Genomic DNA, 5670 nt, shown 5'->3' with positions numbered 1-5670 from the left:
GATATGGTAGGAATCGGTCTGATTGTAATAATGCGTACTTTGAACTTTGACAAGAATGTGTCTGCAAAGTCCCAAAAATGAAGGGTTTTGGGGAGAGAACGGTCGAAAGCTTTAGAAGAAGAAGTAGCTTGCCTACTTAAATGTGAATTTATCGAGGAAGAAAAATATCCGACCTGGGTTGCTAACCCCATTCTGGTCCCGAAGCCAGATGGGAAGCGGAGAACTTGCATTGACTTCTTCGATCTCAACAAAGCCTATCCTAAGGATTGTTTCCCATTACCTAGAATTGATCAATTGGTAGACGCAACAGCCGGTCATGAGCTCATGTATTTCATAGATGCATATTCTGGATATAACCAGATTGCAATGAACCCTGCAGACCAAGAGCATACCAGCTTCATGACTGAGAATAATATATACTACTACCAAGTTATGACATTCGGGCTAAAGAATGTCGGTGCAACATACCAATGATTAGTCAACAAAATGTTCGTTAACCAGATCGGGAAGAACATGGAGGTGTATGTCCATGATATTCTCGTTAAATCAAAGATTGCCAATAACCATGTGCCCGACCTGGAAGAGTGTTTTGGCGTACTAAGAGTACGAAATGAAGTTAAATCATCAGAAGTGCACTTTTGGAGTCTCGTAGGGGAAATTTTCTACGGTTTATAGTCAACACAAGGGGGACAGAGGCGAGTCCAGAGAAAATCATATTGTTATTGAAAATGCCTTCACCTAGGTCACATAAGGAGGTACAGAGTTTAACTAGAAAAGTGGCAGCCCTAAACCACTTCGTTTCAAAATCCACTAACAAGTGTCTCCCATTTTACAACTTGCTGAAAGGAAACAAAAAGTTCGAGTGGATCAAAGAATGCAAACAAGCGTTTCACGACTTGAAATCTCACTTAGCTAAGGTTAAGGGCGAGTTGTTAGAATTCGAGTTCAACTCTGTTGAACAAGTACCCCGCGAACAAAATTCTAATGCGAATGCTTTGGCTCAACTTACCACCACCAAAGAGGCAGACATACTGAATGTAGTCCCGGTGGAGTTCATGGAAAAACCAAGCATAGTAGCAGAATCAGTTGAGGTCGGAATGATTGACATAAAACTGACCCGCATGACCCCCATAGTGCAGAACCTCACAATCGGTAAGTTACCTGAAGGTCGAAAGGGCACAAGAAAGTTGCTATATCAAGCTCTGCTATATGTTATGGTTGAAGGGATTCTATATCAACGAGGGCATTCGCTACCCATCATGTGGTGTGTTCTGCCCAAGGAAGCACAGACTATCTTGCGAGAAATACACGAAGGCTTCTGCAGGGACCATGCTGGGGGGCAAAACCTGGCTCTAAAGGTATTGAGATGGAGCTATTTTTGGCCTACGTTGATAGAGGACTCGGTCTCGTATGCAGAAATGTGACAAATGCCAACGCTTTGCCACAATTTCCCAAGTAGTGCCCATTAAGTTAACCATGATCTCACCCCCATGGTAGTTTGTAATATGGGGGATCGACTTGATTGGTTCTTTCCCAACATGAAAATGAGGAGTTCGTTATGTTGTTGTCGCCATCGACTACTTCACAAAGTGGGTTTAGGCCAAGCATTTGGAGACCATAACCTCAAAGAGAGTCCTAGATTTCGTCGTAAAGAATATCATATGTCGATTTGGGCTCCCAAAGAAGATTGTGTCTAAAAATAGAACTCAATTCGATAGTGATCTCTTCACAAAATTTTGTGAAAAATACAACATAACCAAGAGTTTTTTTTCGGTAGCATACCCATAGGCTAATGGGCAGATCGAGGATGTAAACAAAACCCTAAAGGTGAGCTTAAAGAAGCGGTTATATGAAGCCAAGGGATTATGGCCCGAGCAGCTCCGACAAGTACTCTAGGTGTATAGAATCTCACATCGCCCCTCTACGGGACATACCTCCTTCTCTCTGACCTTTGGAAGTGAGGCTATGCTCCTGATTGAGGCACAGGTGATGACCCATAGACAGAAAACCTTTGATCAAGATCAAAACCATGAGCTACTCAGTGCATCCCTTGATCTGATTGAGATAAAAAATGAAGCGTCACGATTGCATCTCGCCCATTATCAGCAGAAAATCACTCATTACTTCAACTCAAAGGTAAAAGGACACAGACTCAGACTCATTGATTTAGTTCTCCGGAGGATGTTTTTGTCAAGTAAAGATCTAGGGATGGTGTGTTATGACCGAATTGGGAAGGGTCGTACCAGATATGGGAAATCCTACGAGAAGGGACTTTTAAACTAGCTCGATTGAATGGAGAAATAGTCCCACAGACCTGGAATGTCTTGCACCTTTAAAAATACTATCAGTAGTAGATGTCATAATTGCTTTTTTTCTTTAATATTTTTGGTACTGTTCAATGTAAGTCTTATTTATAAAAGTCATTTCATCTTAATAGCATTGTATTTTTACGTAGTCAAGATTGTCATCTCATTATTGTAAAGTATCACATGCTCAATTTGTAAAAATGACCTAGAACATTTATAAGTTTGATTGCTTGGGGGGCACATAACCAAAGAGAGCTTTTAAAATGGTTTAGCATATTCAGATAAAGTTTGAAACTTAGAATTTGGAAAAATTGATTATTGACCAGCTTTTTAAAGCTTGGATTTTCAAAATAATTTCGAATACGAACTAAGTTGGGAAATTTATAAAACAACAAAACCTAGAAGACAACTAGGAAACCCTGGATATAACCAGGTTCGAGGCCTAATTCTTAACAGGTATAATGATATTAAGAAAACAAAACTCTTGGACACAACCAGGTCCAAGGCCTGATTCCTAACAAGTATAATGTAATTAGGCGGGCAAATTCTTGCGTGCAACCAGGATATCAACAAAAATTATTTAAGTCGAGCCATCCAAAACCTATCCCGATCTAAAGAAAACCCTTATGATTTCGAGGGTACAAGAATTTTAGATTCATAAACACAAGAAAATAGTAGATTAAGGGGAACACAAATAGATCACAAGCTAACATACATGTACTCAAAAGTTTATAGTTATCTCGAGGAGGAATAAACCTCGATCTAAGCCCGAAGGCGATTGTTTCAATCCCTAAGGACTTAATTATAGGGAAAAAAAAAGTAAACAGAAAAAAGGGCAACATTGAGCTCTGTCAACTTGCTCAAGTGATGTCACCTCCTTGTCGTCCCCATCAGTTCCAGAAGCCTCGACAGTCTCAGAAGGTTCCTGTGAGAATCGAACCTTGAACTTTGCAAGATAAGGCTCCCAAAACCCTAGCTGCATGAAGGAAAAATCTTCGTCCTGGTTGAAATCCCAGCACTGGTAGAGCATCTCCTCCAAAGAATTTATCAACTCTGCAATCTCCAACCTCCCCCTCTCAGCCTCCTCCTTGGCTTTGGTCTCAACCTTGTCACGCTTCTTTTTGAGGCTATCATTCTCGGCCTACAACTGCTCCAGTCGTCAGCTCACTTCCATGACCTGGTCTTTAGCGACCCGATCGCTCTCCTGGGAGGTAGCCAGGGCAGCCTTGGCAGATCGCTCGCTCTCTTGGGAGGCGGTCAGAGCGACTTGGAGCTCATCACACCTAGCTCGAACCCAAGAAATACCACAGAGTTGAGCCAGGACAAATTGCAAAGGGAAAATGCAGGTCAAGGTTAGTAAAAAAAAAGAGGGAAAAGAAAAAGAAGTACTATAGGAAGTATGAAGGTGGCTCGCAGTGAGGTTCATTCCCATGACAGAATCGAGAACATCTTTGGCGTTGTTGCTGGGGAGGTAGTATTTCAAGAGTTTTAGTCTGATTTTTACCAAGATGTTAGTAACTTTAGTTGTAATTTTGTTGATATGAATATTGTGTTAGTATAGTGTTCTTTCATTTGTGTGTTATATTCTTTTTATTTGCTAATTTTTAGTTAAATTGAATATTGAACCAAAAACAAAACAAAAAAAATTAGTTATATATATTTCTCTTTCGGTAAAAAAAAGAACTATTGAAAAAACGTAAGAAAAAAAAACAAAAAATATATATATTTTTTTTTTTCTCCTTTCTTTTTGGTTACAAAAAAAATTATTATATAATTATATATATTTTTTCTTTTTATTAACTCTAATTTCATTCCTCTTTCTTAATTTTTTTATTTTATTTTTTTAGTTTAATAAATATTTGTAAAAAAAAATTAAGCTTGTTATTTTATCTTCACTTCATTTCTCTTTTCTTTATTTTTGTGTTGACTATTTGTTGATTTAGGTTTCTTAGTTTAGACCTTTCATTCTTTTTGTCTTAGCCTTTCTTAGAATTTAGTTATTCCATGAAAACAAAAACAAAAAACATAAAATTGTTCATAAAATTTCAATCATAAAACGCTTAGTATTGGGAACAATTGTGTCATATTACAAATGGTAAAACTGATATTGTTCTGTCGAGAAAGATTGGTTGTTAAATAATGTTTGTGATAGCGTTATCCCTCACACTTACCTGGGACCCTCAGGGAGTTCTATCAAGGCAAGTGTAGGTCTAAAGTGTTTACCTTGGCAACCTTCCCAATCAGCCTGGGAACATTTCGAGCATATACCTTTGCACTATTACATTTTTGAAATTATTACTATAAGAAAACCAAGCTTGTTCTGTCAAAATAAGCAATTTCACTCTTGTTAAAGGTTGTTTGGTCGAAAGGGTTTAACTTGTGATCCATCATACTTACTTAGTTACCTCGGGGAGTTCTAGTAAGGCGTTGGAGATCACCCAAAACCTCCAAATCTACTTGGGAACAAGTTCAACAAAAAAAACCAAAACAATCAAAAAAATAAAAACATAAAATAATTCTCATTTCTGAGAGTGGATGAATCATCACAAAACCTCTAGTGAAACTTCTTCCAATTCATCCACCACTCCTTCCGAAACTCCTTCTACCATTCGTGCTTCTCCACAAACTTTAGTTGACAATAATCCATTCGCAATGGCTTGCAATGATAAAATCCAACCAAGAACTCTCAATGACTACCTCCATCGTACTCGCACTTCCACGCCTTCATGCATTATCTTCCCTCCTAATATGTGCGCGTTAGACTTTAAACCTGGCATGATTCAACTCTTGCCCACATTTCATGGAATGGAAAATGAAAGCCCATACGTACATATTATAGAATTTGAGGAGGTAGTAGCCACGTTCTATAACCGAGCCCAAAATGTCGATTATGTGCGACTAAAGTTCTTCCCTTTCTCGTCAAAGGACAAAGGCAAAAGCTGGTTATACTCTTTGAGACCTAGGTCTATTGGAACATGGGAGGAAATGACAAAATCTTTCTTTCTGAAACACTTCCCTAGCCATAAGACCAACAGTCTAAAATGATAGATTTCCACATTTTTCCAAAAGGACAATAAAACATTCTATCAAGTCTGGGAAAGATTCAAGGATATGTTGAATCAGTGCTCACACCATGGCTATGAGAACTGGCATTTGGCCAGTTACTTCTATGAATGCCTCACGAGTCATGAACGCCAATTTTTAGAATTTCTATGCAATGGTGAATTCCTCGAAAAATAGCCAGACGATGCTCTTAAATATCTCGAAGAAACCGCAAAAAATCTCACACCTGGACTGGTCCAAGTGCTACTGATAGCACCAACCGACATAAACCATCTGGGATCTATCAACTTCAAAAATAGAA

At 38.6% G+C, this 5670-nt stretch overlaps 1 non-coding gene across 1 annotated transcript; it reads right to left on the bottom strand.

The window, feature by feature from the left end:
* Positions 1-5339: 5339 nt before the first annotated feature.
* Positions 5340-5446, bottom strand: LOC133807858 (small nucleolar RNA R71). Its single transcript, XR_009879745.1, has one exon. It is a non-coding gene; the product is annotated as a small nucleolar RNA R71 (small nucleolar RNA).
* Between the last annotated feature and the right edge of the window lie 224 nt (positions 5447-5670).

Source organism: Humulus lupulus, chromosome X, assembly GCF_963169125.1.
Source record: "Humulus lupulus chromosome X, drHumLupu1.1, whole genome shotgun sequence".
NCBI lineage: Eukaryota > Viridiplantae > Streptophyta > Magnoliopsida > Rosales > Cannabaceae > Humulus > Humulus lupulus.
Note: the sequence above shows the minus strand (reverse complement) of the source record. Positions and strands in the feature narration are given on the sequence as shown.